Here is a 27139-nt window from a genome sequence, read left to right as displayed (position 1 = left end):
GGTGCACCGATGCCTCAGGTCGACTGCGCCAGAGGATATCCACAGCGTAAGGTTTTCGCCTGTCGTTATGTACTTTGAGGCATGTGGTTTGATCGAAGGAAAAACACGAAGCCGATGTGCCTCGGGCCTATAAAAGCGACGCTGTGGATTTGAAGAGCTTAAAGATTTAGCGCCCATTTGCAAGACGCAAACATGTTCAGCGGGGCCCAAATGAGATATGTGGAGACGCTGAATATGGTGTATTTCGCTTTAAAATTAAAGAAGAAAGTGAGAAATGAGTTCACGGATGCACAATACATAAAAAGTGGACAAACAAAATATTTAAAAAAATAGAAAGGAATGCACTGCTGTCTTATAGGAGACATATATTAAACTGCTGCTCTTCAAACGTCTACCTCGTGACATAAAAGTATTTTACACGAATACACCCACCGTTGTTTCTTTGTAAATATGGTTTTGCATATTTATGCTAATTGAGTTTTAATACAGCGATGTGTAAATAAATATTAATCAGCCGGAATTGCGTGTTTCACAAAATCTATTTTTTAAAGCTCTTTATTGGGACACCTTGAAGTGTAGTGTGAGGTTGGTTGTGGCTTGTCATTCTAAGGTGTTTTTCCTTGTTTGTCTTCTTTCCTCGCGTCTTCGTTTGTCGTCTGTGTGCTGAAAAACTTTCCGCATTGTGGCGCCTTCCTTGGCGTAGTGGATTCTTGTGCTGGTTAGTGCACAGATGACGACAATAGTAGCTCAAGGATTAAGGAAAAGAAAATTGAAGGGACCAAAAGAGCACCAATTTTCATCGTTAGTTTTAGTAAATTATCTAAAATATGTTAGGCATGTAAGAAATGTGCAGCTTCCATAATCGGCATTTCAACAACTCTTTTGGTAACAGTTCTGAAACATATTATTGACCTATAAAAATATTTTCCCGTGATATTCTTATCTCAACTTTAACATCCAAACGAGAAAAATTTATATCGAGCCGACAACCGAAGAATCCGTTTCGATACTCTAAACTTATGAGGATGATACTTTCGATACTTTCGGATGATACTTTCGATACTCTAATTTTATGAGGAGGGAAGGAACAGTAGGGGACAAGCAGAATAAGAAGGAACGGACTTGAGAGGTTGAAACAAACACACTCACATAATCACTGCTATGAACAGCACAGGATAAAACTGGTGGCAGCTCTGCGACAGTAGTTGTAGTGCTGCGGTATGAACTGCTAGGTGTTGGAGAAGAAAAACATCAAAGAAGCGACGCGACATTTTCTCGACACTAGAGCAGCGGCAAGCGTGGGAATTCGGGTGCTGATCCCCGTGTCCCAGGACCCTGTGGAAAGCGTACGTAAAGGGTTGTATCGCGTGAAGCCGGCCGTAACTACCCTGCATTCTTCGCCTCATTCCATTTGGATACGGACAGCGTCCTAGAGGGCGCTCGCTACGTTCTCCGCACGTACGGTATAGCAGCACTGCCTGATCTGATTCCCTACATTCCAGGAGGTTTCGCGGACATCCCAAAAAACAAAAGCGAGCATTTCCTTGTTGTGGAATCTGCCTCTCGCTTTGCGGGAAATGCGTTCTCTAGAGTTACTGTATATGCTACCTTTAGGTACCAGAGTTGCGCATCTGTTTTCCAAACGCCGCTAGCAACCATGCATTGCGGAGAAGCTGACGCTCGGGCCAATTTTTGTATTTCTCGACGCCGCCGCTGCAGCTCACTCAATTAACACTAGTCCTCGACAGCCAATGTTTATCGCCGGCCTTCGACACGCCAGACATGTTTATCGGCGACGCGGTAGGCATGTCGGTAGGCATGTCGCCTGCAAAAATGGAGTGCGACTTCACCGCATAGCTGTGGTTGCTAGCCGGACCTATGCGCTACTCTGCTACCTAAAGGTAGCATATACAGTGACTCTAGCGTTCTCTATCTCGAGGCGACCTCTATGTGCTAATATTAACAATATAATAATAATCATCCTTGTGTGCACACTACACCAAACCAAGTTGGCTTAATATTGTAGATATTTAACCATGTCGAAGCCTCGAAAGTTATCTATTGCAGGTGTGAACATTAAGTAGAAAATCAGTGGCAACGTGTAAAAGTACATTGCCATGATTCTGATGCTACACAACGAGTTTGATTGAGCAGTTGGTTCTGATTTGTTGAGCGTTAGTGAGGCCTTTGCGAGAGCAAGTTAGTTTGCTGGTGAGTACGATACAAATAATTACAATTAGTGGACCTTTACGTGGCAAGAAAAAGAAATGGTTATGAGGCACGCCGTAGCTGAGGGATTCGTAAATTTAGACCACCTGAGGTTTTTTACCGTGTACCTAAATCTAAAGCACATGGGTGTTCCTTGCGGTTAGCCCCCCCCCCCCCCCTCCCTCGCCTCCCATCGATATGCGGTCGTCTTAGCTGGGAATCGAGCCCATGCCTTCGAGCTTAGCAGTGCCAGCAAAATATAGCAAATGAGTCTCCCAGTGGTGTTCTTTTTGCCCACTGATATTAAAAAAACAAAAAAAAACTGGTGACTAGAAACAAAAAAAAATAGAATAAGTCTAGGTAATTTCTAAACGAGAAACGGAACAACTTTTTTTTTAGACCTTTAGACGCAGAAGAAACCTTCCAAGTTTCCCGACGCATCCCTCCTGTGCATTTTGCTGCTCCAATGGAGGACGGGAAAATAAGGATGGAACATAGAGACGGGAGCAGACAATGGCCACATGCTTCCGGTATTGCCATTGCACTGAGCAGATTCCTTAGCTGCGGGTGTACATCCTTGCCGCCAAAGTCACTGTCGCACGCAATGAAGACTGCACCAGTGAATAAATAAAATAAAAATGCTGTACTGGTTCTAGCGAAGAAGCTGGTTTCCAGGATATCCCCTAGTGCTTTAGAAATGCGCAAATAAAACTAAAACCGTAAGCCTCTCAATTGCTATGCGTAAACTGTCACCCGAAAGAAAGGAAAATACGGAGAGTAGGAAAGGAAAGGGTATAAATAAAATAATAATAATATCTGGGGTTTAACGTCCCAAAACCAAGATATGATTATGAGAGACGCCGTAGTGGAGGGCTCCGGAAATTTCGACCACCTGGGGTTCTTTAACGTGCACCTAAATCTTAGTACACGGGCCTCAAACATTTTCGCCTCCATCGAAAATGTAGCCGCCGCGGCCGGGATTCGATCCCGCGACCCTCGGGTCAGCAGTCGAGCGCCATAACCACTAGACCACCGTGGCGGGGCGGGTATAAATAAAACAGACGAGTACCCTCGCAATCATAGGTCCTGTGTTGCAAACTCTTCTCCTTTGAGATGTATTTTTTTTGCATGATAATAGTTTGGCAGACGAGGAAAGTAAGAACGATTAGGAAAAAATTGTATTTCTACTAAAATCTGCGGTGTTCGAGGAAGTTTAGAGTCTTTTCAAGAAAGCTTGCGTGAAATACGTGTGGAATGGGAAATGTAGGTCGCGCGTGCAAATTGTATTGTTTGTCATACTGATATCAAAATCTTCGCTTGGCGAACTCACCACACAAATAAAGCGCGGTAAACGCACGGGCGCTTCGAAAAAGAAGCGGCACATTTGCATCTGTCAAGCCGTTTTGCAATTAGATTACGCCGCACCAAAACTGACATTACTATTTGTTTTGGTTCGACATAAACGAACAATGACCCTAACCCCACAATAATTTGTTGCATGAATGCGGATTATGTGGAGATAAAATAAGGTAAATATTGGGGGAGTTAGAATGTACTACTCATGATATACGACACAGCATCTGCGTCGTCTATCCTTTTAGGGGCGAAGCTCCTCTTAGTCTAACCTAGTCACGTCTCCGTTGTCCGGCGTAACCACCTTTGCAAACTGCCCACTCCTTCGTCTTTGCAAACATCCCACTACGACCCATTGCCGATCCATTACTTGACCGACCATAAAGCCGTTAAAATGAAGGGGGAACGGAAGCTACCACTCACGAATAATAAAATTTCTTGTATAAATATATAGAGTGTTTGTCACGTGTTTGATGATGTACTGGGCTATCGCTTTGATTATTGCTGGGCGAAACCACTGAAGATTTCACGGTGTAACCATGATTGCTTCAGGAGCTTCGCCCAAGCTCTTCATCATTCACCTGTGGATATGCTGTGATTTTTTTTTGTACTGGGTTCTGCTTGCGCTTGCCATTGCGAATGTGATACTAAGCCCGCTACTCAAGAAACTTTGGCATGGATTTACTGATTCATAGATTTGTTTTTTATGCAAATTAAGGGCTCACGATTTTTCTACCAACAAGTACTACAAGCAGTTGGAAATCAGAAAAGTACGCAGTAATACATACCCGCGATTACGAGGTGATTGTAGCAGTAGTCGTTTATAAGCTTGTCTATTGTGTCAAACAATTAAAAAGAACTCATTTCATCAATGGCATTTGCAATGTTTTCGAAATAAAGCGCGCCGTAATTACAATGTACCAAGTGCGAAGACACACATATGCAAACAGATTTTCTTTTTCAATACATACATACATACATACATACATACATACATACATACATACATACATACATACATACATACATACATACATACATACATACATACATACATACATACATACATACATACATACATACATACATACATACAAAGAAAACGAACAGCCATGATTTCATCTTTAGTGAATTGATTTTACTTTAAGAAAGATCAAACACTTGATGCCGAAAAAGACCGAGCGAAGGTAGTCTTCATTGATTAAAAAAAGAAGCTGTGTCTCAGAGGCTCACTTAGGAGTGGCCGTGGCCAACAACTCCGAAACGAGATAAACGACCAGCATGGCGTAGCAGATGCTGCGTCTTGGTATCGATTACGACGCTCAGCGGTCGTCGAGAGATGCTTGCGAAGCCCGTATCATCCGATGCTATAGTATAGCATCGGATATTCCCTGTTGGGGAGTGCGCCGGAAGCGTGTTCTCGAGAAGTCGGGTTGCCGACTCCGGTTGCCTTGGTTACAGATACCGTCCTCGTAATACAAGGCGCTTGCAGTGTGACATCGATTACGCATGCTCGAAGTTTGTGCAACCCAATATTTCAGGCGGTTGTTTGTTTCTTAGCGTCTTATCACCGGGTCACAGCAAGGGTACACGCCAGCAACGACGTACCACGGGATATTGCAATCATGAGAGTAGCACCAGCGCCAGGGTTATTGGCGCAAGGATCTATTCTTGCTGTTGAACGCTGATGGTAGAGTGCTCCGGTGAATCGCTTACGCGCACAGGCGCGCGCAGGGTTCCCTATAGGCTGGAGGCAAAGTTTCATAGCATCGAATATTTGCTTCCATGCTAACTTCAATTAATTACTGAAACAAGCTCAAGACAACGTGTTACCTGATTTACCTTTTGGAATGTAATACCTTAGAAGAACAGACTGTTGGGCGAGGTGGTAATGCATACTGTAAAAACTGCGCTAAAAACGTGGACAAAGGACTTAGTATGCGCTTGTGTCGTCCGTTTCTCCCTTTGTCCGCGTTTTTCGCGCAGTTTTTACAGAATGTAATACCGAGTGCCTTGTAATTATCTTGCGCGAATTAGGCTCGTTTTCAGACAATCCATCATGATTCGCTCTTGAAGGTGACGTAACAAGGAAAAAAACTCTTCATCATTCAATCTCAGCGCCTTTTTTCCCAAAGCGAAAGTCGGCCCACTGCTATGGAAGCCCCCCATTACGCCACCAGCAAGCCGGCCTCGACACATAGCGTCGACGCGAGCCTGAAAAGCTCGCTTGTCTGACAACCAGGCTTTCCATCGCACAATGAACTCAGGTCGGGTGTCGTCGTGTCTACGTCGCGAAGGACGAACCCGACAGCGCTCGTCAGCGATTCCAACGCGCTCCTTTTGTTCGTCCCGCGTGCGTTCTCGGCTCACACGACGCTGCCTCTTTGCCGACGCCATTGTAGCAGCGGAATTCCATCGACAACACGCGTGTATCGCAAGTAAACAAGGAAATATAGAGAGAGAGAAAGAAGGGAAAGAGTGAAGAGACCCAGCTCTCCCGCATTTTCGAGGTGCGATAAGAACGGCGAAATGCGCGGGAAAGTCGAGCCCACCCGTAATGCGGTAAGGCACAAAAGGAGGCGCTGCGTATAGAGTGCCCGTACGGAGGCGTCGGAGTGCGAAACCGAGGATGCCTTTGCATGCGGAGCAGCGTCGCGTGTTGCTTTTCTTGTCCTCCGGTGACGTAGGGATGGCTTGTGAGCGACGGAATTGATTGTTAAGCGCTGTATCTGTGCTTCCTTCTGCGTGTTTCGTCTTTTTTTGCGCTGTACCAACTCGCCCAAGCACCCGTTTCAAAGGAGTTCAACGACAACATGGGTGTGAGTAACGTACTACTAAAAATAGCCGTAGAAAAGAAGTTAAAGTCGAGATAAGAAATCGGGAAATATCGAAGGACTGCAAATGGGAGGTATTCTCAAATACAGATAAAGAGTTGGAAGGTTAGTAAGGCGTGTGAGACAAGGTGCTTAGGGTTAGGGAGTCGGGAAACCTTGTCTGTTGTGCTAAAGCAGGATGGTTTCGCTATATGGTGGGATTGGCGAAAAGTGTCGGGTTTGACTGCATTAAAATCTACCAGACATTCGTCTGTTTATTAAAACAAAGCAGTTTCATGCTTGGATAGGGGGTCATGTGACGCGCCCTCTCTTGGTGGTAGCTGTCAATTAAATATATCCGACTACAGCCACATACGCCTTGGGTGTAAATATAAACAGTAAAAGGCAGGGGAGTTAACCGTCTTAACAACTCATTTGGCTACTCTGTGCTGTGAGGCGGGCCAAGCACAGATAAGGTGACGGAAAATAAAGAGAAAGGAAATCTGTTTGCACAACTCGGCTTTTTCAGACAGTTTCCAAGGTTTTTTCAATAGACTCCACAGATACCGAAGTTCTGTCAAGCGCTCACATGCACGCAAGCGAACATACACATAGAGCAGAATTGCGGTGAACATGGAAACTGATACGACAAAAATACAGAGACTGGGAAAACGTGACTGTCATTCTGAGTACTCGAACTGTCTGCCTTTGTGAATGAAATACGCTGTCTTCTAACACCCAGCTTATGAGGCACTCACAACCTCCTAAAAATAAAGAAAGGCGATGCGGGCAAATGTTTCCCATAAATCCCAGGAAGCTCCATTTGAAGTTCGAAGCAGAGTGGAAGAAATTCCATCAGAACGCCACAGACGACGTGTATAGTGCAATCATGCTGTTCCGCTTGCTTTTTTGGGAGATATATTTGCTTATCGCGGAAGTGCGAATTGATATTGACGGCGATTTCTTCGTCGCTCGTCGTTTCGTGACTCGAAAGCGAAGTCGTTCAAGTGCTTCGATGTTGAAATATATCACACATGAACATGGCCATGTCAACTATAGAAAAATTTGAATTGTGCACCATTGTTGTAGCCTTTTCCAGCTATCATATTTTTTTTGCTTGCAGTGAAAAGTGACCATAGTTGCTCATAAAGGCTCAATTCTTCGATCATTGTTTTTTATTCCCATCTTAAAACACAGCCTCAGAGACGATGAGTAGTCCACACACCCGCAGTAACCAGCCTTTCATTAAATACATTTACATGAATAGGCATATCACGTTGCATATCCCTAGCCACCGTACAGCAAGTGACTAACGGAAGTCCACCAAGCAGCGCTTTTCGACTAACCAGCACATATGAGTTGGACGTTGAGCGATAAAAGCCTAAATACGAAGGAACACTAACGCTTCCATTTCTGTCTCTCCGCTCAACTCGATTAGTGAATAACAGTAAATCACTTCCTCTTACTTATATAGCGCTTAACTGCAGCTCAACTAAAAGCACCTGTGAAGTCTGTAGACTAGAAAATGCGAGAGACCGTGAACGCCTTTTACATGTGCCGTATTCTCTCTCTTTTCTTGCTCACCATTGCGAACACAATGGGAGCGTTCATTCTTTCTTGTTTTTTTTTTTCAGTGCCGTTCAAGGTTGTCCGCAGCGGTAAATGTGTAAAAACGGCTAACCCACGAAACTATTCTCATTCGCAGGCGGGAGTGCGTTTTTCAGCTGGAACTGAATAAGAAAGATACAAATAAAGGAGTGTAGATCAAAAAGCGTTGCGCAAGACGGCACTGACTAGAAATAGACACACTGTAGCATACGTGAGCACCCTAGACTAAAAATGCCTCTCAACCTAAGCCTCTCTTGTCTGTGCCTGAGTACCGTCTTCTCCAGTGTTAAAGCCACGGTCAGAGTTTTTCCGAAGAGATTTGAGAGTGAAAACTTAGATTGAAAAAAAAAGAAATTAACTACAACCAGACAAGATGATACAAGGTAACTGACTTTTGAGGTTCATTCTTCTGACAGAATGAATGAGAAATAATGCTTATTTACCTACGTCAGGTTTCTTCGCAAGACAAATAATATAGGTGATATTTGGCAAAAGAAAAAAAAAATGTGCTGACAGTCGCACGTGTTGGCTTATTTCAAAATGCAACAGCACGGAAACGAGAGAGAAAAAGAAGAGTAATTAAAACAACAGGTGAAGCCTCATCTGTTGTGTTGGTTATTCTTCATCTGTGCTATTTTCCACGCCGTTAGATTATAACGTGGGTCACCAACTTGCCTAAAGACTTGGTCTTATTCTTTGCTATATTCGAGAGATCTGCATTAGTTCTGTCACAGAATTAAGCATTTAATTACGCCCACTACGAGCTTGAACCTGCTGTACAGTCCCAAGATCCTAAGTCGTCGTGGCCGAGAAATAGACATCGACAGTGGCACGAAGCGCTGTTATGAGTCATCAAATTTAACAACGCCTAACGTCGCCAGGATGGCTCTGGGGACCAATGTAGCGAAGAAGGTAGTGGGAGAGCGAGCAAGCAAAGCACAGTACAGTGTTTTTGAAAGCCACAGACCTTAAAGGCCACGCGTGTGGTGGTTCTCGGCTGTTCGACGCTAACCCTCCTCTACGTTCACCGTTCTGTGTGAATAAACCATGTTATTAAATGAATGAATGAAACTCATTTCCAGAAAGGCTGGGGCTTACAGAAACGAAAAAAAAAAATCACCGCACCTCCACTTATGTGAATCATGACGTGTGGCAAAGTTCTGGGTATCGTATCGGTATATAACCGTACGTCCCCCGCGCGTTACCACTGCGAATGCAAATAGAGTGACATAAAGTGTATATAATACAATGTATTTATTTGGTTCCTCTTTAATGCTCTTCTATTTTAATAATCTCGTTATAATTAGTATATCGTCTTGAGTTCTGGATTCCGTTTTCCCTTCATAATTACTGCTGTGTGGTCTTTTAAAATGGACAGCCAATGGCTCTTCGAGTGGATATAATCTAAAGTTGGCATAGACAAGGTCCATGCATGTTCCTCGGATGGTTGTTGGTTGTTTCTAGTGACACTGAAATGCATCGTACAGCGTACCGAGACATCATATACTGCATAATCCAGTCGCTGTCCATAATGTATACGCTGAAGCCGCCGACTAGTATAAAGGGTTTGTGCTTGTACTTTGTTTCGTAATCATAATCGGGGGTGAGGGAGGAGGGGAGGGAACAGTAGGCACCTAGCAGAATAAGAAAGGAAGCACGAAAGAGGTGGGTAACAAAATCATGCGCACAATCACTGCTGTTTACAGAACAGGTTGGCAGCTGGCGGGAGCATTGTGATAGAAGATGCGGTGACACGGTATTAACCAATATGTGTTAGAAAAGGAAAGCCTGAAAGAAGCGGCACCACCACATTTGCTCGAAACTGGAGCAGCGGCATGTGCGGCAATACGGGCGCGAATACCTAAGTCCAGTGGCGTAGTAGAATGGGTATGTGAAGTGCTGCATCGCGGGCAGCCGGCCGTAATCACCCTGCATTCTTCTCCGCATTATATTCGGATATGGGCAGCGTTGCAGAGTGCGCTCGAGACGCTCTCCGCACTGACGTTGTAGCAGCACTGCCTTCTCTCGTTCCCTACATTCCCGGGTTTCCCGGACGTCCCATTTCCCTATTCTGAAATCTGGCTCTCGCTTTGCGGAAAGTGCGTTCCCTATCTCGAAGGCCAGCCTCTATGTACCTCGCTCATGTCTCGCAATTTGTCAAAGAACGCCCCGCCATCTGCGGTATGGAAATCTGGAAAGCAAACAAAGGCCGTTGTGGTGAAGTTTGCTGATAAAACAAAGTTTGGTTAGGAGTGCATTATAGAGTTACTAGAGCAATCTAAGCGTCTGATCGCAGGTATGCTTCAAATATATGGCAGGTAAATACACGAACAAACAATATGCAGTCTTAAGCAATAGAAAATCGGTTCCGCTTTTTTCATTTCGAAATACCGAGAAAAAGACGCTACAGATTCGGGTGAATGAGTCAGCGCCTGCATTACTTGACACCAAAACTGCGAACCTTTAGAATGGAAGCTTTCGTGAATTCCTCAGAGCGAGAAATAAAAAAAAATATAAGGGAAGCGCTACTTACGATGCGCTACTTAGTTGCGCTACTTACGATGGCTTCTATGTCAAACACCAGACTCGCCCAACAGTCAACTCTTCAATTTACAAAGAAGATTGAACTCAATACGATGCTTGGACAAACCTGTCATAGGTAGGGAATATTGCAAGCTACGCTGAGAGGATACATCAAAAGTGGCGGGGCTATCGTATAACAGGACCACACTGAGGAAATGATCCTCACTGCGATGACGTCATCCATATGACGTCATTACGACGTCACAGGTCAGCCATAATTTGTGACGTCTTCGTGACGTGATGTAACGTGACGAAGGCATCGCAAAACCACGTAAGATGCAGAAAACTTCCAATGCCTCCAATCCCGAGGTCAATGCAAAACCCCGGCGGGAGCAGCATGCTGCAGGGGGGAATCATTAAGAAGAAGATGGCTTTCGCCTTCGAGTCATCATAGGCAAATCCGTACGGGACCGTGTGACGTATTATTTTCCTTGCCTTTCTAGTCTCCTTTTACACCTTACCCAGTGCAGGGTAGCAAACAACTCATCATCCTCGCCCTTCACATCTCACTAAACTCTTTCTCCCTCTCCCTTTAATATCACAAGACAACACTCTGAATAAAGACGTTCCACAGGAAAGCACGACATCGTATACTGGTATAAACGAAGACGGCAGCCGCAGCAGTAAAATAGAGTCGTAAAACATTAAATTCTACGGCGCCCATGTGTGCTCCGACTGCTCCTATTTCCGGTCACTGTGCAAGGCATAAAAACCGGCTTCTGCCACTAAAACGAATTAGTTGCCATACTGAAGAAGAGCACTTACAACAGCGTGCGAGTCGGAAGCGAAAAATCAGAGTGAACGATGAAACAGGGCATCGACAAGAAGGGAAATGAATTCGCTGTTTCGCCACGTGTTTTTTTTTTTCAGAGTCGGAGCGCTGCGTCTTCATGCGCCCCAGAAAGATAATCAACCTTGTTGTAATTTAGGAGGACACTTGTTTGCGATAGTTGGTATGTATTCATCGATACGTTATTGCGCACCGCTTACAAGACGAGTTCAGAACTACACAAACACAAGGGCACGCTTCTCTGATGCACGGACGTAAATAAAAAAAAGTCATGCACAAGTTCGACGACGAAAGGGAATGGTAACTATGAACTACGAAGGAAAGGAGATTTTCCAATATGCCGCATTCTTCTTCATCTCCTTCTTTTCCTTCTTTGTATTATTATTATTATTATTATTATTACTATTATTTGTTCTTAACACCTAGAAACAGGATTTAAAGAGTTCTTCATATTCGGGCATTCAAGTAGAACTGCTTGCCCCAGGAATAATTGGCCCTAGAGCTCTATTCTAGGCCAATACTACGTGTATACTTCGAATCTCCTTCTCTAACTTCCGGAGGTATCATTTAAATTGATTACACTTTATGTGCCACTTTTCAATTGTGCGTTTAGCGCACAGTTGAAAATTCCACTGAGTGCGAAATCCCTGTATATAACAGCAGTTACTGCGAAATTATGAAAAAATATCCCCCAATTCGGTCGAATCGGGCAGGTCGCCATAAAAGGAACCCGCACTGTTCTTCGCACATTTATGTTTTCAATGAAAGACGTCGCCATGGGTGAGTACGAAATACAGGAAAAGATATAAGGGCGTATTACGAGTTATTTTTATCCGGTATTTAAAGACGGGTTGCCGAGAGCTTCACCCCAAACGGAGAAGTAAGGTAACTGTTCTACACACAGTCAGTTCTGCGTTACTGTAGACTGCAATGAGACGTCCTAGTTATCTTCGTCACGCTGTTTCATCCAGTAAGTGTCACTATCTTCTTGTTCATATGTAGCCATTACCCCGGCGCTTGAAAATCCATTACGTTTCATAAATTCATCTCCTTAAAACACTAGCAACGCGCTAAAGGCCAAAATTTAAAGTCATCTCCTTAAGCGCTTGTCGTGCCAGCCTGTATTCATCTCTTCGACGAAAGCAAGGGCTATAAATCTGAGCTTATCAATTTCAAAAAATCCAACCGCACTTTTGGTACCATAGCGACACGGAGGAGAGAGAGAGAAATAAACGTTTATTTGTGAAACAGTGTTCCGAGCGATGCTCGTTATCACCCTAAGGTGGGAGGGCTCCCTAGTCCAGGAACCCTCTGGCTTCAACTGCCCTCTTGGCGCTGATGACAAGTTGTCGCTGGTCTTCCAGGTCCGCGACGGAGGAGAATGGTTTCTTAGGCCGAACAATAGGGCGATTCTACCTTTCAGTCGTCGTGAAGGATTTCTGAAAGACACAAACGGGCTGATTTCTAGTGGAATGTACAAAGATATACCACAAAGGACGGAACACAGCAGTAGCTATTGAGACCTCTTGCCGGCCGTCAGACAATCCGCCCCTCCCCGTCCCCCACATGGCTGCTTCAGTGTTGGCAAGGCGAGATCAGCCTGCAAAAACGACAAGTCATCTCCTTAAGCGCTTGTCGTGCCAGCCTGTATTTTTTCCTTCTCCTGGTATTATTTAGCACACATATAGGCAGCAGCACTGCCCAGTCTACTCCATCAGGGTCTCGTTCCGCCCGTGAATGTATGAATGCCTCTCCTGAATCTGAGTTGTCAGCTTCCACCATCGATCGGCAAAGAACGTTGGTGCAGTGGGGGGTTGAAAGCAAAGTCAGATGGGAAGAGGATGTTCTCTTCCGGTGCCCAGATTGGTCTTCATGCTTCGTTTCCGGCTAGTATTTGTCTATTTGTTGATCAATCACTGATCTCGCAGAAGTTTCACATATTTGGCTTCCTACATGTATCTTTATTTTCTCTTTTATCTCGGCGCACAATTCCTCTGGTGATAACAACTATCGGAGCATCGACCAAGTCAGAAGGAAGGTCATTTATGCACGTTCGCCGGCGCTTCCTTTCTTTTTTTCCCCTCTCGGTTTGTAAGCCGGGATTTGTAATGTGCGCAGGTACCATGCTTTTTTCGTTGAAGGCAATCCGACGGAAATGGACATGTTTTACGATATGCCAACCACAACCACGAAAGTATGTGACTTTTTAGCTTTCTTTTACTCTTAATCGTGGCTGACCAGCAAGATACTTTCACGACATAAGAACCATAAGGAAATTCTGGAGTCCTTGCCCCTTCGGGAAGATGGGGGCAAGCGAAGCTCTGCGTCTGGGTTTGGTGACGTACTACTTTTCTTTCTTTCTTTCTTTCTTTCTTTCTTTCTTTCTTTCTTTCTTTCTTTCTTTCTTTCTTTCTTCTTTCTTTCTTTCTTTCTTTCTCATTGCGCAATGCTGCCTCCTAACTATCTCCTTCCTTGAGGCCGAAAATCGTACCTTCATGAACGTGCTAAGCAGTGCAACGCTTCAGTCGCTACAGGCAACAGCGACTGTAATACGTTCATATCCAGGCAACAATTATATGTGGCAACGTGAAACGACAAGGAAGTTCCTTAAAAGATCAGATTGCCATATCAGAAACGGCTGATACCCGACAAGCCCACGGTCAAGGTAGTGTCAGTTATTGGAAAACGGCGCATACAAATGCGCACGGGACCGGCGGACCATCGAGGGCCGCATTCCTGTACACTCGCAGGCGCCGGGCTCTACACGTAACACGCGGGTAATGAAATTTGCGGGTGATAACGAAGTTCTCTTGAAAAACAATTTGCTTCACAAGATAAATTTGTGTAATTTCTAAATGGCAGGGTGAACACCGTTTTACTTTTAGGCGAAGGAGAAACCTTCCTTTTTTTAACACGAAAGTGTTTTATGCCGTGGTCCACCACGGCTCCACTGACGCGCATTTCCGCCACGGATATGACGTTGTAAAATATAAAGACTAACATATGGCAAAGAAGAAACTAGAAGAATAAGTTCCGTCACCGGGAGTCGAACTCACGACCCCTCGATCCTCAGCGCGCAGCGCGAAACGATTCCGCCACAGGCGGCACGTTCTTCGACGTGCTAACGGCGTGCTATTTATATGCACCATTTGCCGGTGGCGGTACTCAGAGATCGGGGTACATCAGCGTGTTTTTGCTATCACTAGCGAGATGGCGCGAAGAGCTCGAAGAGCGCGCTTTAAAGGTCGTCGCCCCACGCGTTGAGATGAGCGTCCGCCTCTACAGGGCGTGGTCGCTTGAGCGCGCGCTCTTATCTGTGATGGCGGTGGTTTGTACGTCTTGCGCTCTCACCGCAAGCTTGCTTTGAAGTTATAGAGAGCACGAAGATCACTTCGCTCACTGCAGCGGCCGCTTTTGCGAAAGCAGCGCGCTGCTCACAAGCAAATAAGTTACAACTGTCACAGTTCGCGCTCATCCTGTGTATACTTGCGTGTTCGCTTCGTGCGTCCTCCTTTGTATTTGACCAGCGCGCTTTAAAGGGGTCATGAACCACTTTTCCAAGTAATGATCTAATGGCCTCAGTATCGGAGTGTACTGCCTCCCGAATCGATTGCCGCAAGAATTTCTCGAATCCGTCAAGAATCAGCGGAGTTACGGGGGTTTGGCGCACGCTCCCAGCGCTTTCTCTCTTTTCTCGTGCCGACGAGCGCACTGGAAGCTGGACAGGGAGGGATGGCATGGGGGAAAGAAGTTACGCCAGCGCGCGTCATGAAACGCGATCGCTCTCCCGCTGTGATTCGCTTGCGCGAGTGCGGCTACCGTGTACTGAGGAGTGCGGCGCCGGCAAATGGCGGCACCCCGCGGCAAGAAGCGCATCTGATCCGAACGCCGCTCTCGGTTTACGTCGGCTATCGGCCAATAAGCATGCTATGTCTCTTGCGACGTACAGCGGACAGACGCCCCGCCCACCGACGAGAGTGAGAACCGGCCTCTGTTTGAGAAGAGGGTGCCTGGGGAAACGGCAACTTCGCGCTCCGCTTGTGGCCATTACGCGGCGCGCACGACTGTAATATTTGGCAGAGCAGTTCATAGCCGTGTCAGCTTTCCGCAGGATGTGTTTTTTCAATCAGCCCAAGGGGTGCTTCATGACCCCTTTAACGGTCGAGCTGTGACAGTTAGTTCGCGCTCATCCTGTGTATGTTCGTTCTGCGCTTCCTTTCAGCGCGTTGAAAGTTTCGAGCTTCTTGCCGTTCTTCGCGTGACATTACAAGTTGTTGCTATAGCATTAATTCCTTCGCCCTCGGGGCGAAACAATGTACAACAAACGCTCAACTACGTTTGTGAAGACACGTTTTACTTTCGTGTTATACCGGTTCCTATGACAGAGGGATCAGTCATGTTTTTTTTTTTTACCGGTACCTCCCGATTGCGCATTATTCCACTCCAGTGGAGGACGGGAAAATAAGGGCGGCGTATAGAGGCGGGAGCAAAGAATGGCCACACGCTTCTAGTACTGTCATTAAACTGAGTTGTTTCCTGAGCTGCTAGTGTATATGCATGCCGCCTGTATCATCGTTGTATGCCAAGAAGAATGCACCACTGAACGAACAAAAAGGAAAATAAAATGCTGTAGTGGTTCTCGCGAAGAAGATGGCCTTCTGAGTCTCCTTGCGTTCTTTATAAATGCGCAACTATACCTATACCACGAGCATTTCCATTCCAATTCGTATAATGCTGCCGGAAAGATAGAAAAATACCGGGAGTCGGAAAGAATGGACATAAATAAAACAGAGATCTAACTTCGCTATCATATGTCTAGTGTTGCAGAGTACTCTCGCTTGAGATGCATTTTATCTCTGTCAGTAGCTTAGCGTACGGCGGAAGTGAGGAAGACCAGGAAGAAATTGTTTCTCTACTAAAGCCTTCCGTGTTGCAGGGAGATGAGAGTCTTTTGAAAATGGAATTCGGTGAAATATATGTGGAATTGGAAATGTAGGCCGCGCGTAGCAGGAGCATTGTTTGTCCTATTGAAATCAGAAATTAGGAGTCGTGAACAGACTAGAAGGATAGAGGGTGGTAAACGCATTTGAATCTACGGAAGGCGTTTTGCAATTAGATTCTATGGCAACGAAAACTGAAAGTGATTATTTTTTCATTGTCAGATTATCCGCAAACAGTGATGTGTTGCATGAATGCGGATTATAGGAAAGTAAACCAGCGACTCGGGAATGGTTGGCATGCCATAATTTATTCATTCGATTAGTATGGAAATTACGGGTTCACAAGTTCTTTTGTCGAGCAGTTTCACAAGCAATTCGGAGATCTGAAAACTACACAGTCATACATATCCGCGATTACGAGGTAATTCTAGCAGTAGTCGGCCATTATAAGCTTATCTACTCGTAAGAAAGAATAAGTATAAGAGAATCCATCATGAGGATCCCCAACCCAATGTTTAACACAGTGATTATATTGTACAAATAGTGCAACCCCCCACACAAAGCGATTTTCATCATTTTGAACACACACACACACACACACACACACACACACACACACACACACACACACACACACACACACACACACACACACACACACCTACCTACCTACCTTCCTACCCACCCACCCACCCACCCATTTACATACATACATACATACATACATACATACATACATACATACATACATACATACATACATACATACATACATACATACATACATACATACATACATACATACATACATACATACATACATACATACAAAAACAGCCACGATCTCGTTTATAGGGGGACGGATTTCACAGTGAGAAAGAACTAGCACTTGAGGTAGAAACGACAAAATATAAAGTAGCCTGCACTTGTTAGAAAAAGAAAACGATTCTGTCTCACAGGCTGATTAATAAGGCGGCTGGCAAAAATTCAGGAACGAGATGAACGACCAATACACCGTAGGAGACGCTGCGGCATTGGGTCTGATATGACGCGCAGCGGTCGACGAGGGATGCTTGCGAATCTCGTATGCGAGGCTACAGCATCAGATATTCTCTGCTGGGAATCGCGCCGGAAGCGTGTTCTCGGGAACTCGGGTGCCGACTCCAGTTCCTCGGTTACCGATACCATCCTCCTAACACAAGGCACACGCACTGTTACATCGATTACATACGCTCGACGGATGGGCAACCCAAGAGGCCACGGAGTTGCTTCTTTCCTAACGTCTTAGTGCAGGAGCACAGCAAGGGTATACGTCAACTAGGACGTGCCACAGGATATTGCATGACGAAAATTTCGCCAGCGCCATGTTTATGCGACCAAACTACGAGCGCGTAACTCAAACAGGGATTTCGAAAGACAAAGACAAGCGCTTTTCCTTATCTTTAGAAGTCCCTGTTTAAGTTAGGCGCTCGTATTTTGAGTATCATGAATCCCCAACTCGCCCAACCAGCCATTTTTACCAAGTTTATGGGCGCAGGGATCTATTCTTACCGTCGGTCGCTGGAGACGGCGTACTCCGGTGAATCGCCTTGTCGTGATTGCCCTACGTTTTGCACCGCGTGCTCTTAGGTTTCGCGTGATGTCGAGTGAAGTCGACGTTGAGAGTTCTGAGTCGACAGTGCAGTCAGACGGATCATGTTGCAGCATAGTGGTTGATTTTCTCACTCTTTTTATCATGTCAAAAGCAGGATGAACTGATTTAGTGGCCTAGGCTTTCATATTTTCGAGAGAAAAGAAATTAATTTACATATTTTAGAGTACTAATAAGCGAAAACCCTTGTCCATTACTTAATCAGCACCCTTTTTTCCTAAGCAAAATTCGAGCCATTAAAAGGTCACGTGGTCTCATGCATTCGTCTCTGACTGACACGACGGTAAACATCATCAGTCTTTCTTTTTTGTTTTATTTCTTTTTTTTTCTCAGTCGATTGTCTTGACACCCACCATCCTCACGCCCGACAGCTTTGCTGCACCTAACGTGTTTTTGCACTGCCTCAAAAATTGGAAGCGTTCCAAGCTTTTTGCAGCTAACGTTGGTTTGCAGTGCCTTCCGGATCGGTCCATATTTGGCCAAGAGACGACTTCATGTGATGACATCATTGTACATCGGCACGTTATGTGACGTCGTAGTGACGTCGTGGTGACGTACAGTGATGTCGCAAAGTTTTGTGACGTGACGTCGCGACGTCGTCGCATGATGATGTCGTCACATAGCAATTTTTTGCACCACTTCATGCTGACGACGACGGCGGTCACATTTCGCTTTTGATGTCTCTTCTAAGGCTTTTTGCCTTAGTGTCGAAGCTCCTCATTACACACCCAGCATGCCGGCCTCGACCTACATGGTGTCGATGCGAGCCTGAAAGCTCGCTTGTCTGCCAACAGGCTTCCTACCACACAATGGACACAGATTCGGGTGTCGTTCGCATCGACGTCGCATGTAGGACGATACCGACAGCGCTCGTCAGCGATTCCAACACGCTGCTTTTGTTCGTTCCCGCCAACCATCTCAGCTCACACTACGCTGCCTCTTTACACACGCCACTGTGGTAGCGGAATTCCAGCGTCGACACGCGCGCATTGCACGTAAACAAGAAAGCATAGCGAGAGAGAACGAAGGGAAAGAGTGAGATACCCAGCACCCTCGCTTTCTCGAGGTGGGATAAGAAAGGAGAAAATCGTGGGACAGACAAGCCCACCCGTAATGCGATAAGGTACAAAAGGAGGTGCTGCGTATGTGGTGCTTGTACGGAGGCGTCGGAGTGCAAAGCCGAGGGTGCTTTTGCATGCGGAGCAGCTTCGTGCTGCTTCTTTTGTACTCCGGTGACATGGAGATGGCTTGTGAGTGACGGAATTCTTTGTGAAGCGCTGTGTCTATGCTTCCTTCTGCGTGTTACGCCCAATTCGCGCTGTTTTATTTTCCCTTTGTATGAACCAACTCGTCCAAGCATTCCTTCTAGCGGATTTCTTTCACAGAGACTACAAAATGGCGTCGGGGTAACCGCCAGGGGGTGTTGACGACAACACAGGTGCGTGTAACACAGTACTAAAGGTAGCCGCAGAAATAAAGTTGAAGTCGAGATATGAAATAAGGAAGTGTGGAAGGGCGGCCAATGGGAGGCCTTCTCAAGTAGACCGAAAGAGCTGAAGGTTAGGAATGCGTCTGAGATAAGGTGCTTAGGGTTGGGGAGGCGGGGAACCTTGTATGTTGGGCTAAAGCAGGATGCATGGTTTCGCTATATGGCGGGATTTGTGTAAAGTGTCGGGTTTGACAGCGTTAAAATTTACCAGACATTCGTCTCTTCATTCAAACAAAGCATAGAGATGTGACATACACTCTCTTAGTGGCGGCGTGGACTCAAGTTTTTGTTTTCTTTTTTAAAAACTCTGGCGGGTTTGGGAATTCCCTCAGTATCGTATTTTTTTTCTCATAAAATAAGATACACGACCTGGGAGTATCGCAGGCAAGCACCCCGCAAAACAGAATCAGCGCAACAGTACTTCAGAACAAATTGAATTATTAATATGTTTACTCTTGATTGCAAAAGGTACACTTAAGCGGATTGGTTTACGTCGGACAAAAAAAGAAACTTTGGTGGCCTGTAAAAAATGTATGCAGTTGCACTCAAAGTGAAAGCTAATAATATCTGGGGTTTAACGTCCCAAAACCACGATATGATTATGAGAGACGCCGTAGTGGAGGGCTCCGGAAATTTCGACCTCCTGGGGTTCTTTAACGTGCACCTAAATCTAAGTACACGGGCCTCAAACATTTTCGCCTCCATCGAAAACAAAGTGAAAGCTGTAGGAACTGTAGAGCAGTGATTTGCCCGCCCATCAGCGGCGCTCGCGTTCACAGGGAAACGCGCACTGGCGTTCCAAACGTTCCCTCCATAGACGTTCCAAACGTCTATGAAGGGGACGGATACCTTCATTTGTATGCAGTGGTGCCCTCTAACATCCTTTCCCGCATACATAATATACCACATTGTACGTGTCTATGCTATAGATGGTTTTCCCTGCGTGACGCCATACATGACTATGTTATGCTTTACCCTCTTCCTTCCTTCTTTCTATCCTCCTAAGCCTCACTTCTCTTTCCCGCACCCTTAGTATACAATTCTATGCATGGCTATGCTATACATGGTTTCGCCTGCGCCATACGTAGCTATGCTATGCTTTACCCTCTCCCTTCCTCCTTTTCTTCCTCCGTTCCTCACTTTCCTTTTGCGCAATCTTACTATAGCATACTAAATATGGCTATCCAATAAAAATGCAGGAGTCAGAGGTACATGACTATGCGTGTACTTGGCTGTGCAGTGTATGGTTTTCCCTGCGGGACGCCATACGTGGCTATGCTCTGCTTTACTGTCTCCCTTCCTTCCTCCTTTCTTTCCTTCTCACCTTCACATAGCCCTTCATCCTCACTTACTTTCCCAGCCCCCTTGCAATGCATGGCTGGGCTGTACATGGCTTTATCCTGCGTGACCCCAATCGATTATGAGATTATGAGATGTTACATGAGATGACAGCATACGATCTCAGCTTACTCCCTTCCTCCACCCCCTCCCTTCCTCCTTTTCTTACTCCTCGCGCTCGCATCACTCCTCCTCGCCCTTACTTCACTTTCCCGCTCGCTTGCTATATATGACTGTGTTATACAGGGTTTTGCCTGCGTGACGCCAAGTGACATGAGTGAACGACGACACCATACGTCTGGCCATGCCCCTAAAGTGCTCCGCAGTTAAAGTGTGCCATGCGAATATGAGGCAAGGCCGCCCTGGCTTTGAGATAATGTCCTCGGTGCGAGGTCCAAATCACCTGAAACAAACTGCACATCTTTTATCTTTCGGTCTGTCTGCGTATGCTAACACATTCCAGAAGCACTTCCACGAGTGACACTTGTTAGGTGTATGTGTTCTACAACTGAGGCACTTCTGGTAGACGTTTTATAACACGTTACATGCGGGTTAGCATTGGTAAGGTATCTTCGCATGAAGCGGACGTCGGAGTCGATCGAGCAAAATGTCGCATCATTCGCTCACTAATAAGAGGTCCTGAGGCCTAGGCGATTTTGATAATATGGTCTGGGGTTTTACGCACCAAAACCATAATATGATTATGAGGCACGCCGTAGTGGAGGGCTCTGAAAAGGCCGCCATTCTAGTGTTCTTTAACGTGCACTGACGTCTCGCAGTGTGCTCGATTCTAGCATATTGACTCCATCGAAATGCGACCTCAGCGGCCGGATTGAAACTGCGACTTTTAGGCAATTTTCGATTCGTTACACTGGACCTAGTGATAGACATGAAAGTATACCAATTCTTTAGAGAGAGCACCGAGCCCGGATCCTGCGGACTTCGTAAAGCGCGATGCGGCAGCCAGTGGTAGCACGGCTCCGGCTGCTTCGTTGCAGGAGACGATCCTATTCCATTCTGCACGCTGTCTTCGGGCACTCATCAAATATCCATGGCGTGAGCTGCTGCTTCTCGAGTTGAGTGACACGTTTTCAGAGGCAGGCTGGAGAATTTTGTATTCTGCTCACGTACATCGTAAGGAAAGGAACTGCGTCGCGAGAAGCTTTCTTTTTGAGATATTCGCAACGTTTATCTCTTTGTATAACAAGTTTTTTTTTTTCAATGTATGGCATGTTTATAGTTTGTTTACGCGTTCTTGAGATGTATCCTTCATTTTCCGTCTTGTTGCCGCAGTGTAACTGAGGATGTGGGGCTTGCGAAGTTGTTTCAGTGCAGCTTTTTCCCCCTTTCCCAAACACTTCCCGTGAGACTGTATGCGGTAAAGAAACAAACTCAAACTCAGACATGCAAGAACACCACTGCAGGACACGGTGTCTGTTGTACTTGTGGTAGTTTTTTGTATACAGTGCTAAAAATATACTACGAGATACTGTATGCATCCGCATCCCTATAGATTTCCAAAACCGGCGAAAGGTTTAAAAGTGCAAGCATCTGGAGAAACTATGGCAGGATGTTAATTGGCGGAGATTCATACAATTTTTTCGACTCTTCAGCTCACTTAGCAGATGCCACTTGCAGCTGCCGTGCTGGATAGACGCCTACTTGACCCATGCGTGTTTCCACTGAATCCAAGCTCTACTTGGAAGGTGTTTATTTGGTGTCAGTTCGCCAGTATAACCACGCGACACCGCGTGCGTGCCCAGCTGGGCATTCAGAACAGGCAGAAAACATAGAACGATGATACAAAAAAATAAACCTTAGAACCCTTCAACTAGACTGTGAAGACAGAAGCCAGCGAAGCTGTCACTGTGATGGGTCTCGTATAGTCAATATTTCTATAGTGAACCTATATATAATCATGGGTAGGTATAATGAGGTTAAGAAACGTACAGTCCATGATTCCAGTATTTCTCTTGCGCATAACGCATATTATCTCGTCAATGGCGACCAATGGCGGTCTCGAAATGAAATCCTGCGGTAAATAAGAAAACCCGCTGCTTCGAAACAAATATGGCATAACTTTTCTTTGTTATGCGAGTGGCCTTGCTGAAAAGGCAAAGTTGTTGACGCCATTCGGCCATGTCGGCCAAATCATACACCTTCACATTTACGTTTACGCCATGTCTTGGCGAAAAAATGGTGGATCAATCAAGGGAATCGGTTCGCCGAACGTTGTTTTTTGACGCCTATCTTGTCCGCGGCCGCGTAGAATAAAGTGAACTGAACAGAACCAAAGCACATGTAGTCTCAGGATATGCATATACAGAGACGGAGACCTTTAAGGAAGCACAAAGTAGATGAACCATTATCTACTGCGTTGCCAACCGCAATGCAGCCGGGCAGATCGTGAACAATGATTCCCTCGAAACGTGAAGCGGAACAACGGCACTTTGTTACAGCGAACACTTACGCACGTGACTACCATAACTGTCACAAGTCTCAGGTCCCGAATCAATGGAAAGTTCCACGTTTGTACCTTGCATTTTTTTTCAACTCGATGCGTCAGTTGGCACCTTCGCATGATTAAAAGGCTTTGAACAACGTAAGCAACTAGAGCCAATCCCACCAGATGAAAGCTTTGCAGCTTGTATGAGACATAGAATGTTTGCTTAAACAAAAGAAATGGACAATCTCGGCCGTTTCTCTATCTTTGGAATCACTCATAGTAAGAAGAGCAGGGTTTCAATGCAGACAGCAATACCTTCGAGAAGTGCAGCTGTCTCGCAGTGCACACAATCTTGTGAAACAATGAATGAATGAGGAGGCGGCATAGCGATACTCTGGTCATGTTGACGACACAGATGGCTGCTAATACTTGGCAAGGAGTGGACACTAAAGGCAACAACTCTTACTCGGGACATTTCATATGTGTAGAGGTATTACGGTCTACAGGATCTATGCTAGAATTTGCCCCAGAGAACAACGTACGAAAAGAGTCAAGTTTTAGGCCTTGAAGCATATTTTAGAGCTCCAACATAGAAACAACAGCGATGACAGTAATGAGAAAGTTCTGGCCCTTTGGAATTGCAATTCTGAAGAGAAGGGAGCACTCCCAAAGTGTGGTTCAGAAAAAAGATAGTGGTTTTCAGTCGAGCTAACAACCGAAACGCTGCGCCTAACAAGTGCAACTTCCAGGCGAGTCGCTGCGTGTTAAAAGAACGCCATCCCTGGAACGATGCAATGCCCGGAATGCGTCGTCATTACGCGACGTTAAACCCAACGCCGCCTAACTATCCGAGGGTGCCGTATGCTGGGACCCAGAACACCCGTCATGCTGTCACTTGTTTCGCAGCACCTCCAAACTTGCGTAAGTAGTCATGCAGAGGATAAGTTGTGTGGTGTGGCTTATTTTCAGGCCTTGACGTGTTGGTTTTCATTTTGGCCTATACAGCGTTCCATACATTGTAGTCAAGGCTGCGTTCGCGAGGCTTATTGCAGTACATATGTTCGCACCGGGAAGCGGTTCATTATTGTCTCGCACCCAGAATGTGACTTCTTTCAGTTTTATGCGAGTAATAGGTCAGCTTTTTGTGATTTGGGGATAAACAACTTTGTCACACCGCTGTGAATATGTTGCTTTATATCTCTTAGTGTTTCCTTGCCTCCGTTTCTTTGTTTTTCATTTGAAGTGTCGCGACGCTTGACACTTGTGCCCTTGCTCAGCTGCCACGAGCCCTTACAGCGACTTAACGCGGATGTGAGATGTGCGGAGTTGCACAGTTTGCTGACCAAACTTCCTGCGTAGCCTCTACAGCGCTGAGTGCTATGTATGGAACGTAGTGTAGCCAACCCTACGCCAACACCGAGCTCACACATCGTGACACATACTGTGTTGTTGGTAAGTTAGGTTTCACCAGGCCTGCAGGAATTTTTGTTTCAGATGGGTTAGCACTGGTTAGAGAAGCTATGCTTACACGGAACGTACGCAGCAGTGTGGCTGCACGGAAAAGGAGAAGGAAGAGAACGTGGTTCTAATCGCTAGACAGTCTCCATTTAATCTTCTTTTGCTGTAGGAGTAAATGCATTGTAAATAGACCTATATGCCTAAGCTTCACTCAGCAGGATTGCTGGAGGCACGGAAAACATTATTGATTTGGTCCGTAGGACGGCTAGCGCTCAGAATCTTTTACCGTGACATCTAAACTTTAGTAACACCCCACGTCAAGCTCAACTAGTGGTCTCTTCTCATGTCTTGTCTCTTGTCACATGTTTTGTTCGTCGAAGAAGTTCAGTAGAAGATGACGGCTTGAAGAAAAGGAGCAATTATTGAGCACGTGGTATCGTGGGAGCCAGTGCTTGGGCAAGTGGTCTTGTCTTCTACGATTGCTGTAGTTGCTGCCTTAAAGAAGACGAGATCACTTATCAAAACGATGGCTCTAGCGACACCACCCCTTCAAATATTTTTCACCTCTTCGAGCCCCCATTTTCTCCTGAACTTCTGACACAGTCGTGCAGAAACTTTAGAGTTCCGGATGCAAATGAAGCACTGAGAAAATTTTCGGAGTTTCGCATGCGCGTGGACCAGCGCCAACATACGTGCATAACTACACCGGAACTAGATTCGAGACCATAATCGAACAAAGTACCATAGTTAATATAGCGCAATGCGTATTGTGGGCTGTAGTCTTGCATTGCATTTCCTAAACAGGCTTCTTCATCAGAATGCAACTGCTCGCCGAAGGCCAAGTATTTCTTCAACACGCAAACTTTTCTTGGATGCAAAAGGATGGCTCGAATGACAAGAATGTAGAACTACATTCCTGTCTTCTTCTGCCGGGGTAATTTCTTCATTCATGACTTCAGGAAACCAGGGGTGCTGAAGCAGAATTTCACAGCGTACTGATTAGTGGCGGCAGCAGCAGTAAATTTACTCAAGCATCAAAAATTCACGTCTGCTCACTTAAATGTTTCTCAACTGGACTCACCCGGACTCACACTCACCTGAATATTACTCACAAGGACTCACTCATCAGACTCACGGCTCAATCTGAATAGGAGTGAGTCAACTCATGAGTCCGTTGGGAGTTCGTTCAGACCTACTCAAGAAAAAGATGGTTGATCCCCCCGTCATAGGAATCGGAATAACACGAAAGTAAAGCGTGCCCTTATAAAAGTAACTGAATGTTTACTGTACATTGATACAAAGAGAGTTTTCACACTGTATATTGATGTCTGGCAGCTATAGCAACGTGTAACGTGGATGCACCCACTTTGATGATTGGTGGTACATCTCCATCCCGACGACTAACGTCCACGTTAAATGATTACACAAAACCTTATGGTAGCTGTAGTATATAACGGTGAAAGCGTAATCAGAGAACGAGGTGTGATAGCCAGAAGAGCGTCGCATATTGGACCCAGAACTTGGTCGCCATCCCGCGGCTTGTTAAAATGTGATTGAACACAACGGCCGGACTATAGGGAAACGCAAAGCGCGTCGTGCCGCCACCCGGCCACGATTTTAGGGGCGAAGCTCCTTAAGGCGGCACCCGTTCGTCCCTCGTAGTCGTCGTCATCGTAGTAGTCCGTAACAAGTCTTACGCTTTGACCTCCAAGGTGGTGCCGGTGGGAGATTTCTCCTGTGCGTTGTTGAACAATAAAAAATTCGCAGCGTGCGCGTTAACTAAAAGCCGAATTCTTCTGTCTCTCATTCCCCATTAGCAGCCATTGGCATGTTCCAGTAGGAAACGTTAGTAGAAGTAGAAGTGTAAGTGTTAGCTAAAAGCCGACTTCTTCTGTCTCTCATTCCCATTAGCAGCCATTGTTTACCTCCAAGGTAGTGCCTGGTGAGATTTCTCCTGTGCGTGATTAAACAATAAAAATTTTGTTCAAAACGCCGTTGATTGATGAAATAAACCAACGAAAGACGCCAGATGTTTTGTAAAAGCAGAACGAAAGAACGCCAGATGTTTTTCTTAAAGTGTAGTAGTAGTAGTTGTATGTAGCCACCTCGCCCGATCGTCAACGGGCGAGGTGGACCGGCAACGGCGCGAGGACCCTGCCGTACGAGAGTTAAATCACACTAAAAGACATACTTTGCGGGCGATACACTCTAGTGAGCTTTCAACTTTTCGTCTTAATGTACATGATAAAGAAATTATTTCTACGAAAAACGCAAGGCACACCTTGAGCAATATATTTGGTTTTGGGACGCTAAATGGAACCATGAGGCGATGCGAAGCCGGAACACTTGCACGATCGCGTTTCCGTTGGCTTCGTTGGGCATGCTACCGACCTCGAGTCGTGGAACGCGCGTCCTGTCTTCCCTCTAGCCTCGCCTTTAATTCGCACAGGGCGAGCGGGGAA

Source organism: Rhipicephalus sanguineus, chromosome 7 (assembly GCF_013339695.2).
Source record: "Rhipicephalus sanguineus isolate Rsan-2018 chromosome 7, BIME_Rsan_1.4, whole genome shotgun sequence".
Lineage (NCBI taxonomy): Eukaryota > Metazoa > Arthropoda > Arachnida > Ixodida > Ixodidae > Rhipicephalus > Rhipicephalus sanguineus.
The sequence above is the reverse complement of the archived record's forward strand: the minus strand, read 5'-3'. Positions refer to the sequence as shown.